Source organism: Mus musculus, chromosome 4 (assembly GCF_000001635.26).
Source record: "Mus musculus strain C57BL/6J chromosome 4, GRCm38.p6 C57BL/6J".
Classification (NCBI taxonomy): domain Eukaryota; kingdom Metazoa; phylum Chordata; class Mammalia; order Rodentia; family Muridae; genus Mus; species Mus musculus.
Genome location: NC_000070.6, coordinates 95,465,029 through 95,477,967, shown reverse-complemented (window position 1 = coordinate 95,477,967; position 12,939 = coordinate 95,465,029). Strand labels below are relative to the sequence as shown.

General features: G+C 43.2%; 1 long non-coding RNA gene across 1 annotated transcript in view; it reads left to right on the top strand.

The window, feature by feature from the left end:
* Window positions 1–11,055, top strand: part of Gm830 — a 20,617-nt gene extending 9,562 nt beyond the window's left edge. The window contains exons 2-3 of the long non-coding RNA XR_376430.2: window positions 8,722–8,918; window positions 10,073–11,055. This is a non-coding gene — a long non-coding RNA (predicted gene 830). The remainder of the gene's footprint in view (window positions 1–8,721; window positions 8,919–10,072) is intronic.
* Window positions 11,056–12,939: the final 1,884 nt, after the last annotated feature.

Genomic DNA, 12,939 nt, shown 5'->3' with positions numbered 1-12,939 from the left:
TCTTCAACTTTGCAAAAGTCTACCTCTGTCACCCACCATGTCTATCGTACTGTGCCTCAAACCCTGAGAACTCGATCATTAAACAGTAACTTAATACAGACTTTAAGCAGCACAGTACTTGGTACGGAGAAGTCAGAAATTAGAATCCAGATGACAGAGAGACATATGGATTAGGCCAGGAAGGAGCCAGTCATCCCCCTGTTAGGACAAAACTGGTAGTCAGTGTGTGGGCGTGGTGTATGGGAATGGGAATTGAATTTTGATACTCTGTGGAGACATGCAGGTTCATGTTCCTTTCCACCATGTCAGCCAACACCTGTCTGTAAGCTGCTGGCTCACCTCCATTTCTCTCAGCCCTGCCTATGTCTAGGTTCTATGTTGTCATGTACGTCATGATGTAGCTGTTTTCGTTCCTTTATCAGTAAACTTACTACCTTAGCATCTAACTGTTCATTTTGGCCTCCTTGCACTTCCTACTGAATTCAAAACAAGGACTCTTCTTTTCCATTTTGTTTGTCCTTTTTTTTTTAAAGCAAATTTAGCATACAATAATCATTGCTGAGGATAAGAAAGGGAGACGAATGAATAAGAAGCATTTCAGCTCTGCAAAACACACAATTGACGCCTGCACTTTGCTTTAGTTTTCTTGAGTTTTAAAACCTGAATGGTCCCATAACCAGCTGAAGATGTGAATTGTGATGTCAAGCCCCCCAGTCTCAGGGCAGAGCAGTTTGCAGAGCAGGCTGCCAGGTGCCTGCTCAGAAGGCTGCTCAGATGTTACAACACGTGGCAGTTTTATACATACACACACATTGCTTCCAAAATACTAAGATAAATGACATATTTCACGTGGGGCTAAAGAAGATAGATGATAGGAAGATGTCTGAAAAAACAAAGGAGGAATTTTAGATGGGATGTAGGGAAAGAGGTGATCTTTGGGATATAACTGAAGAATGCAGATGCTCCAGATGTGCAAAGAACCAAGGCAGAGCATCCTGTACAGGGAGATGGGATGGCATTTGCAAAGACTGAGACCAGGAAAAGGCCAGGCTTGACTGTGTGCTGTCCATGTAGGTGCACAAACACAGATGTCCTCAGTGGCCTCTCAGAAACCTAAGCTCTTCTCAAATGTAGTGTCTCTTAGCCTTGGTAGTGGACTCCACATCTGTCTTGTGCTGAAGAGTACAGCAAGGACATGGCTGTCATACCCAGGTGGCAGTTGGTGATGCACTCCTACAGCAATACTCTTTTTTCAAGTCTGAGATTCCTAGCCACAATCCCACAGCGAGGAGCTGCAGTTGATCCTAAAACCAAGCTTTCTCCCACGCCAAACCATCGACTTGGTGCCAGGGCTGGATTTATTACCTAGTAACTGAGGACAGAAATAATTGGTCGCATTAGTGCCTGGCAGCTGCGCTGGGGCTCCACTCTAGAAGGGAGTCAGGGACTAAAGAACTGAGACAAGTTTACTTTTCTCAGCCCAGGTGCTCTCCTGAGGCCCGCCCAGCCCTAATGAACACTGCAAGCCAAGGCCCGTGCAGCTGACAGGCCGGTTCCCCACTTGCAGAGTCCCGGTTTCTTTCCAACCTCTGAAAGAAAAGCACTAGCTAAGGCAGAATGAAGAAATGGCTGCTCTAACTTCGTCTCCGGCTGCTCTCATTTGATTCCCCACAAAAGCCAGCTCTACTCCACCAATTGAGTGTACAAAGGAAACAATTACCTGGAGAAGTCAAGCAATAAGGACAGGACAGAATGAAATCCGGCAGGTCCCTGGCTTCTAGCTAGAATGCACATAGCTGGAATGTTTTTCATACTGGATGGAGTAAAGGGCTTAGACTTTGGGGTCAGGTGGATCTGCATTTGAAAACAAATCCAACTACCCATTATAGATGTGCTCTCTTTAATATGGTCCACTCTGTGCCTTGGTTTACAAGAACTTTGCAACAGAGGGTATAGACCTCCTGCCATCAGAGCTGGATGATGCTCTCTCTAGTTCTGGTACCATCAAAAGTAAAGTTAATGAACTTCTAGCATTGGTGTCTGTCTCCAAAGTCATCCTGAGCCTGTTACCCCAGCACTTGGGAAGCAGAGTCAGAGGGATTATGAGTTCATGTCTAGCCTAGACTACATAGTAAGGCTTCCTGAAATAAACAAATAAGACCCAATTACATGGCTACTTTGAAGAAATGTAAGAATTGTGTGTACTTTATGTATGATGACATACACAAAGCAGCTGCGCAGTACCTGTGAAAGTTGTTATTACATAAGTACTGCTTTAGTTTCAGAATCAGGTTTCTCGAAATGTGATCCAAAGGTATCATTTCCCTCCTGGGACATGGTGGACACACTCCCAGAACCATCCCAACTTCCTGAACTTCAGGCCAAGCATTCTGCTCTGGAAGGATCTCCAGGTGATTTGGGTGCAAAACTAAAGTTAGGCATTTCTGCTCTAGGTAGGCATTTTGAATGCCTTTGAGAGATTTCAGTCAACTGTAAATGTCTTGGGCCCCTAAACACTTGTTTATCCCAACCTGTGATCTTTCCAATGAGCTCCCCTGCTTGTTCCTGGAGAAGAAAGCAATTTGTTGCTCAGGACTTCCATATCAGATTAACAACATCTTCTATAGTTTACAGTCTTTCAGGCATGCTGATCATACATCTACATGGATGACGATCACTCACCTCTGCAGTTATCTTTATTAGGCAAATAAGGAAAGCAACACTCTATGAGGTGAGTTATGTTATCCAAATATTTGCAAGCTCTGAGTCATTAAGCTGTTTGATAAGCAGGATTCATTAGTCTGTTTCTAGAATCAGCACACTTTCTGCCTTGTCCTACTGTGTCTCCATGCCAGGAGGAGGAATGGGAGTGTCTAGTTGAAGACAAGCACTCAGGGACCATGTACAGGGTGTCTTTGCACATCGTGATGCTCTCATGATCATGGAACCCATCAGTCTGATGATGCTCCAAGAACACAGAATCAGGAGGTGGAAACCACAGAGACACAGCCTGTGGCTCAACAAAAACAATCTCTCTTAGTGACTGTGTCAATTGTTCAGAACTTCCTGCCCTGTGGGCAGTCGGGGTTGAGCAGTGGAACAGATGTCATAGGAAGAAGATTGACAGGACATTCTCTCGGGGCAGTGTTTTGAATCAGAGTGAAATTTAGTAAGCAAGCCCCGCCAACCCTGGGCAAACTTTGATATTTAAGCATAAACTGGAGATATGTCATTTGTGCACAAAGCAGACTGGTTTAAGAAGAAAGTGTCTATCTTACCATAGCCCTAGGATCTTGCCTGATCTACCTAGCTGAAAGCGAATCTCTCCTCCTCTGCACTCCCATAGTGTCCTTCACTGGTATCTGTTTTATAGCATTAAGCAGTTAGGCATGGCTAGGAAGCAGTGAACTATGTGTGCATAGAGGCTGATAGAATCTCTTTGGACCCCAGTTCTCCTGTTTATGTAAAACGGGATTCTTTATTGGGCTTGAAGAGAATGAATTGTAGGATACTGCACCTCAGGCTCCTGTGCAAACCATAGAAGGTCTTCAGAGGGCTTATTTCAGACTTCTTGAGAAATCCTCCTGCTCCATCTACCTCTAAACCTGTTCTTCCCACTGAAACAGACACTCTATATGTGGCATGTGATTTTCATTTAGTTAAAAACTGAAAGGGAAATGTATAAGTAAGAAAGAAAGGAGGGTAGGAGAGGGGAGGAAAGAGGAGAGGAGAGGAGAGGAGAGGAGAGGAGAGGAGAGGAGAGGAGAGGAGAGGGGAGGGGAGGGGAGGGGAGGGGAGGGGAGGGGAGGGGAGGGGAGGGGAGGGGAGGAGAGGAGAGGAGAGGAGAGGAGAGGAGAGGAGAGGAGAGGAGAGAAGAGAAGAGAAGAGAAGAGAAGAGAAGAGAAGAGAAGAGAAGAGAAGAGAAGAGAAGAGAAGAGAAGAGAAGAGAAGAGAAGAGAAGAGAAGAGAAGAGAAGAGAAGAGAAGAAAGGAAAAAATGAGGAAGTAAAAACAAAGAAAAGCAGCAGGAAGAACTCTTCAATAGACGAATGCTCGTCTCACTCATTGCTGGCCATATGCTAAGCAGTACACCTGGGCAGTTTCCCAGGTGCACCATGGGCCATGTGTGTGCAGGCAGATGATTGTATACTTGAGGGCTTGTGTGCGTAAGAATGTGTAGTAATCCACAGCATGCTATAATGTGAAGAAAGACGGCAACAAGGAAGATAGACTTACACCAAGCTTCCTATAGGAGACTACTTACAGTTCTGTGATAATTTGGGACAGTTGCTCACTGTGAGAAGCACATGGCCTCTAGGGTGATGAGCACTATGTATCACACTGTACTCTCCATTTGGAACCTCTTGGATAGGACCTGCAGAGGCTTTCATTTACAGAGTACAGCAAAATCCAAAGTGGCTCTGTCTTTAAAGTTGCCGTGTATGGAACTTGCTCCATATGGGGGAACAGGCTGAGTAGTAGTTTTTGAAGCTCTTACAATCCCTTAGGCCCATCAAAAATGGCTGCTAGGAACACACCGTTTTAGAAGTGCTTTTAAAAGCCCTGTGGGCTTGTATTTGGAGAAAGCCTTCTCTGTGTAAGGTTCCTGAAAGAAGCCTCTGGAGACTCCTGCAGTCCTAGGCAGTGGTTCTCAGAGACTCCAACAGTTTTTCCTTGTGTGGGATACATGTCAGGAGGCTAGCTGCGCTGAGACAGGCTGCCTTCTGGGAGATGCTCTTCTAGCCAAAGGAAAGTGGAATAGGAGAGGCAGAGTGAGCTTGGTAGGGAGTGGTAAGCACAGCACAGCAGGACAGCATCTTATAGATGTTGTGCCAGTACAGGATCCTACATATCATAGTCTCCCTGTTCTGATTTCAGACCTCCCTGAAACACACCTGCAAAAGAGTCAGAGAGGGAAAAAAAAAAAAAAAGACAGAGAGAAGGTATGCTCAAATACCTTCGGTTATAAGATCGTCGGCTCCGGCTTCATTCTTTTGGCATATTCTAATGGGATAAGTACATATTGTGTGCTCAGTAATGCTGTGCAAAGGGGACCCAGCTGAATAAAACTAAATGCAGTCTTAGTAGAGCCAATGACAGTGGGAAAGACACATGAATCACAGGCACGCCTTTACATAGCTGCAATGGAAAGGTGTCATAGAGACACCCAAGGCTGAGAGCATCTGACAGAATCTGCTGTGGACTGAGATGATGGGGAGGCTGATGAAGAGGTGATCTCTGTGTTGCAGAGAGAGACCAAGGAAGGCTCTTTAGAGTTTTCAGATAGGGAATATAATAGTACAACACTTTAGATTTGGTAGTTCTCAGCGTGTGGGTCACAACCCCTCTGGCAAACCTCTATCTCCAAAACTATTTACATTATGATTCTTAACTGTAGCAAAATTACAGTTATTAAGTAGCAACAAAATTAATTTTACACTTGGGGTCATCACAACATGAGGAACTGCATTAAAGGGCTGCAGCCTTAGGAAGGTTGAGAATCACTGCTTTAGAAGCAATAAAAGTAGTCAGGCATGTGAAATTAAGTGAAGACAGACCTGGCTCCAGTTGGGAAGGATTCCAGGATACAAAGAATTAGTGGCCATGATGGGCAGTCTGATCTTGACCCAAGACACACGAAAAGCTTCTGCCTTGAAAGTGGAGGCCGTACATAAAGCTCACAGAGCTAACAGTTTTTCCATGTTATTAAGAGTGGTCCCTTCAAATAACCCTGCAATTTTCCCCCTTTCTAAAGTCAAGCTTTCTCTTCATCCTCTGAATGTGGATCAGAATTATAATGTATAAATTGTGAGGGAAGTGACTCACTGTGACGTCTGAGGTTAGGCTTTGAGAAGGCTGTCATCCCTGTGGCACAATTTTTGGACTGATTTCCAATGAAAATCAGATCCTGTGTTGGGAAGGGACTCAAGAAATCATGCAGAAGTTTACATGGGAAGAATACAGCCAGCACCTGAGTATTAGCAATGGAAAGCTATTGGAAGCAGACCATCCAGCTTCAATTAAGTCTTCAGATGAAAACATGTTGGTTGACATCTTGGCTGTTAGCTTCACGAGGCACCCAAGCCAGAACCACTCAGCCCAGCTGCCTTTAAATCCATGACTCACTGGAGATAATAAATGTTATTTCAAGTTTTAAAAAATATATATTTAAATATTATTTTCCATTTAATTTACAATAATTATACACATTTAGGTGGCGCAATGTGATATTTCAATATATGTAGTAAAGAATAATGGAATAAAGCTAAGTAGCATGTTTATTATCTCAGTTTTGTGGCAACATTTAAAGTCCTCTAATCTGTTTTGATTTATGCATATATAATTAGTTATAACACCATAATATACACTAGATTACCAGCAATCTTTCCCTCCTATTGGCCTGATAATTAGTACCACTTGGGCAACATCTCTTCTTTTCTCCTCTACTTCACACCATTTCCTAAGCATCAATTAGATTGAACACTGCAAGGTATCTCAAGACATGAGAGGAAAAAAGGAGAGACTCTAGCATAGAGAAACTTGACATCTGCTCTTCTACTTAAAGGTTGTTGTACGGAAGGCATGTGTTAAACTTTCTGACATTCCCATTTTTAATTTTTCACATGACATGATGTTGGTAGAATATATAAGATACAATTTGCCTATAAGTTTCAGTTTCCTCATTTCCCACCAATTTCATATTCAACCAAAACATGACCTTTTCAAGAAACAGTTTTCAGCTGACACTGAGTACCACAAAATCAGTACCAAAAATTTTGATGACTGTGGTGGTTTGAATAGGAATGGCCCCCATAGACTCATGTGTTTGAATACTTGGTCCTATAGGCAGTGGCACAATTAGGAGGTATAGCCTTGTTAGAGGAAATGTGTCAGTAGGAAGTAGACTTTGAGGTCTCAGATGTTCAAGCCATACCCAGTGTGGTATTCTCTTTCCACTGCCTGCTGGTCAGATCCAGATGTAGAACTCTCAGCTACTTCTCTAGCTCCATGTCTACATGCATTTCACCATGCTTTCTGGCATGACAATAATGGACTAAACCTCTGAACTGTAAGCCAGTCCTAATTAAAGGTTTTCCTAAATAAGAGTTGCCGTGGTCATGGTGTCTCTTCACAGTCATAAAACCCTAGAACCATCTCCCTAGAAGGAAAGACCTAAGAGCTATTTTCCTGAAGCTGCCTTTGAGCATGCTTCCACAGAAACACGATTGATTTTTAAGTCTATCACAGAGGATTAGACTTGAAATGAGATTTATGAATTTTCTTCCAGCATTGTAAGCATAATTTGTGGGACAGTGGACCATGCCAGGAAACTTGGTATGTTTGAGTGGGTTCAGAGTCCCCAGCACCCAAGCACCCACCTGAGATGGTAGACAGCTCCCTGTTCCTACTAGATTCCTGGCCTGGAACATGTGCCACACTTCCATCATAGGAAACATAGCCTGTGGTCACGTAGCCCAAAACAGAGTTCTCCATGCTAATGAGATATCTAGAGGCCCTGTAGGTTTAGCCAATAAGCTCCCCTTCCTGGACATTCCTCCATGGAAAAGGTACTTAATCTCTGGTGAACTCTGAGGAGGTGGCATGCACCTATTTTCTATGATGAACAATTGATCAACAGTTTGGAACCGAGGACTGTCTCTTCCATTAAAAACCTCCATGGGAAGCATGGAGAAGGCCCTTGCCTATAGAGCTGGAAGCCTAAGTCACCTGCAGAAGGCCCCTTGCACTCCCAGAAACTGCTGCTAATCTAAAGACAATCATAAATGAGCTAAGCCAGAGTTCCCCATTCCCCCATCCCCAGACTCATTTTCGTTGGGCTGAAGCCCCCAACTCCATTTCCAACTCCATGTGACCCAGCTGTGCCTGGATGTCTAGGAGTTTGGGAGCTCCCAGCCCCATGTTCATCATCACAGGCCCCAGGGACACCTGATCCTCTATTCCTGATTCTTCTGTGTGGTTTTCCAGCACTGTATGCCCTGGAATCAGAGAACTCCAGCTTTGGCCTTCTACATCCTAGGCTCTGTTTTTCCACCCTCTGCATGGTATATTCACTCTCCAGCACAGCATCAGACAACATCAGCTCAGGGATAAATGCAGTCTAGAACTCCACATTTTGTTGGCACAGCACCCTAGCAGAGAGGCAAAACTTGGACCCACACATAATGGCCTTGAATTATTTGAAATATATCTTTACATAGTTCTATTCTTTGTTTTTCACTTTCAATACAAGTAGACAAGAAATAAACTATTCCTTATCACATCATGTATATTGTGTGTATATATTCCTCATCACATCATGTATATTGTGTAGACACTCATAAGTGTCTCCATTCTTTTTTTAATCAGTATTTTGAAAACTCAAAACAAAAATCTTCTATACCATTTTGTTTCATTCATGGTATGCCTCTCTGCATTGATTTAACTGTCATTTGACTTAAAGCTAAATAAACAGGCTTAGAGAGGCAAATGTGAATGATACCAGGTTCTGTTGGTTAAAGGTAACAGAACTGGAACAAAGCTAGTTATGTAAGTAAGTAAACTAAGCCATCATAAAATGCAGGGCTGACTTAGGACTACCAAGGTCACAAGTGAGCTCCATGAGGAATAGGGGAACTAGAGAAGAGGACACTATAGGAAACCCAGCAATGCTGTGCTTTTCTCTGATTGCTGATGGGATGTCTTGATCTCTTTTTCTCTTCAGACTGGCTTTATGAGCTAGTAGATATTAGAGGAAGAACTGAAAACTCCAGAGCTTCTAGTTCCATATCTTCTTAGGCCAACCACCGAAGAGATTGATCTTCTACCCACAGTGTTTGGATTCCCCAGGAGCACAGATGGGATTCTGGGAAGACCAGTGTGATGAGTTAAAGGCCTTCCAGGGTCCAGTCACACATGGCGGTAAGTGTGCTTACAAAGTATGGACACTACTACAGGGAACTCAGTTCTATATAGAAAAGTCACAAGCAACTGATGGACATCTAATGGAGACATAGGTCACAAAGAATCTTTCCTTATCTATTTCCAACACTGAAGTGGATGAGGCAAGTTTACTATGATATTCTCTTCCCTTGGGCTCTGGTTTCTCCCCTAAGGTCAACTTCTGTGGGCACTCACAGTGGAGCAGAGATGACCATTCTTCTAACTGGCCTCTGCAGGCAGCCTCAGACGGTTAGCACTATAAATTAATTATTAGAGATCTCCCTGATTTGTCCTCATAGTGAGATAGTTCTACCTCTCCAGAAACTGCCCTCAGGTTTTGAAGTTTCTCTGGAGGAAGAATGTACATTTCCAAACATGGTCCCCCTTTTATTTTCTGAAAATGTTTCCAGACTTGCTGTGGATACTTGAAACTGAAAATATGAGGATAGCATGGAACTCTGTTCCACTAAGTTTTCCCACATATGCACACCCATGGCTATGTTTAATTTGCATATTAGTTGTGAAATGAACTTAATAAAAACTAATAATAAAATAAAATTATAACAAATACAAAGTTATGTTAATATAGTCTCCCCATTCTAATACCTTGTTGTCTTAGACTTCTCATTTGATTTGAGATGAAACTTTTAAAAAGCGCACTATCATGTTTCTTTGACATAGTCAAATTCCCAGCCTTGCTACTCTTGGGCTCTGGAGCATTAGATAAAAGAAGTGTTACTTATACACAGGCCTTCAAAACTGTGGCTATCAATCTGGTATTTGTAATCAAAGGGTGGGAAGTCATTGGTGCTGATGGAAATATGATGAGCAAAGAAATGGTCATATTCTGCTAGGACAAATTCCATGATCCTGCTCAGAATTCGTTGTAATTAAAGCTTATGAGTTATTTGCTTCTGGAAGTTTCTATTTAGTATTTCTAGTCTTTAGTTGGCCCTTGCTCAGTGAAAACAAAGGCATAGATAAGGAGACTTGGCTCAGTTTAATCAACAGCATCTAAGAGGGAGTGGCTCTGTCCAAGTATAAGCAGATATATAAGGAGCTAGTCCAAGCTTTAGCCATGAAGAGTGTCATTTCCCAAACACTGAATGCTTCTTTTATTTGATCTTCTATAGAAGAGCTGTATCTTCTCTGAAATGGCCTCCAGTGATATAAAACATGGAAGAGATGGAACACTGAGAAAACAACTCAACAGAGGTTCTCTCTTGAAAGTACTCCTAAGAGGTGAATGTGGTGAGCAGATACTATGGCTCAGCATTCCTCAGAAACCTGTGACGTGTGCTTCTGTCTACCAAGACAGCCACTTCCCTATCTCCCCATGCCTCTGTCTAATAAGACATCTCCTATCAAGATGTATCTATTGTGTGCAGCAAAGCCACCAGCCTCTTTTAGCCTACCAGCCCACTTCCCTGCTAGCCTAAATGCCTAGGCTCTTGCAGTTTGCAGGTCCTAGGCACCTGCTACCTTTATAATCCGAGAGCTACCCCCAATGAGTTTTTTTTCTCTCTGCTCTCAAGAAATCAGTCTGCCATGGCAGCTTTGAATTCCCCACATGCCTGTAGCTATTCTCTCTCTAGATATCTAGGACAAAACCTTCTCCCATCCATGGACCAGTCTAGTTCAGTGGTTTTACTATGCCCTCATAAGCAAGAGTATAGTGAAACAGCACACTGAGTGCCAAGGCTGCCTGGAAGGTCAGAGAGAAGAGCAAAACATGAGAAAACCAAGAGGATTTTATATGACCGTCAGCAGGGTGGTGGGTCTTTGAACTGATACAAGTTCCATCAGGACTTGATTGAACCTGATTGACCAAGATCTAGATAACTTTGCTAAAGTTAACTGACCTTTGAGGGTAGCTTAAGGGAGATTCCTGTAAACAGAAATTTAATCTTACCAGGTGAGAATAAGACCACTACCATAATTTCCAGAGCAAGCTTTATTAAAGCTCAGAATCTTAAATAACAAAGCTGGCCAGGAAGATGGATACCAACCAGTTCCATACCTGAGATTCACAGAGTGTCACTGAGAATTACTTTAGTCAGGTACTTGTCAAGGCAAAACCCACAAGGCTACACACTTCCTGCCAACATCCAATCTAGGACAAGCATACATCCTGATGTACTTCCTGCCTATATACTGCCTGCCTACTTGCTATGTAACACATCCTGTGCAGTTGGGACAACCAACCTTGTTTATTGAAGTGGAAACACCCGGCTTGTTATCTTCCATGAACAGTTCCCAGCATTCCAGGAAGTTATCTGTCTTTGGGCAAGTGGGACTTACAGGTTAGAGGCATTTGCTTCAAAGATCTCTTAAACACAGTCATTTAAAACGTAAAAGATAACTTTAGCCCTCACAAAACCTGCCCTTAGGCCTTTGTTTACCCAATAACGTTTCTGTTTACCATTTTGGGGGGCTGCTACAGACATTGTTGGCCTTTTGCTTTGGTCCCTGTTCAACCTGCACCCAGACAGTGTAGAGGTCATGCTGGAGGAGAGAGAGAGAGAGAGAGAGAGAGAGAGAGAGAGAGAGAGAGAGAGAGAGAGAGAGAGCCCGATGTCTCTGTTCTCACACCTGATAGTGGAATAATAATCTACAGGGAGAACCAGGCACTGAGGACTCTCTCTGTGGTTGGTCCTGTGCATACCCTCTCTGAACGATGGAGGGAAGAAAAAGAAGAAGATGTTTTTAATGGCATTTTTCTTTATAAAGGTTGCTTTAGGGAGCCAAGTATTAATCAAGTGCTTCATTGTCCGAGGGCTATGTGGTAAACTCCCTTGTTTTCAACAGATGTTGAAGCAGTCTGAGCCAGAATTCAGGAAAACTGCTCTCCCTCCATACCCACCCTAGCCCCAGGGGCTGTGATAAAATTGATTAAACTAGATTCAGGTCAAGCCCCTGGGCTCTGGTGACCTCACAGAAAGCTCAGACTTCACTGCATCTGAAACAGACATGGTGCCTGCAGAGACAGGGATGAGAACCCCCTATTGAGTTGGCAGAAGCTATCCACAGGGAAGTCCAGGTACTAAGAGCTAAGTTGTTGCTCTTGGGATGAATGAACTGTATCGCTATGTTTATTTCCTGGACAAAGTCACAGTCACTCTACAGCACTCCTGTAAATATGGTCCTTATTTAGGACTAAAATGTCCATTGGTGCAACATCCTTGCTTTGGACCTTTTTTGTGGTAGTGTTTTCCCTATAGCCACAATGAATGAGATGTCTCACCTCCAGAAATGGTTTGTGTTTAACAAACCATACTAGTTGTCACATCCAAGAGCTATCCAGGAATAGGACAGCCATTCTCTGTGGTCTCAGTTAAAGACATACAAGCCTTAAGGAGCTGTGTACTCAAGTAAATCTAAGCTCTGGAGTCAAAGAGCTAGGTCCAACTTCATGAGCCTTGGCAAATTCCTTGAAGACTGGGTTTCCAATGTAAAGTAGAGCTAGCATCACATACTGGAGAGGACTTTTATGAGGCTAAGTGAAGAAAAAATGTTTGACCTTTGACTGGTCAGCTTTCCTTTCTGCTGTTAAGGTAGGATAGAAGAATGTGATAGAGTCCACAGAATGTCAACTTTATATCTGGACTGGAGATGCTCTGGTGCCAAATGCAATTCTTCTTTCCAGTCCACTGTTTTCTAGCACCAGGCCTTCAAACAATGAACAGCCCCAGAAGTTTGCCAATGGCAGGATCTAACCAACTCTCCAATACTGTTTTCTGGAAAGAGCCTTTCTCTGCTCTTATGAGCATCTTGAAGCCTGAAATTACTGCGTTGACATACCATACCTGAAATTAGCCTGCTCACTCCAATTCTAGGGACAAAACTTAGGGCCTCTTGTATGCTGGGCAAATACTGAACTGCTGAGCTACATCCTAGTGCCCCTCCAATCTTGTTCTCCTTGTTGTTAGCATCAGCACAGCAGTGTGGTAGAGGGATGGTGTACTGGTTGGTTTTATGTGTCAACTTGACAAAAGCCGGG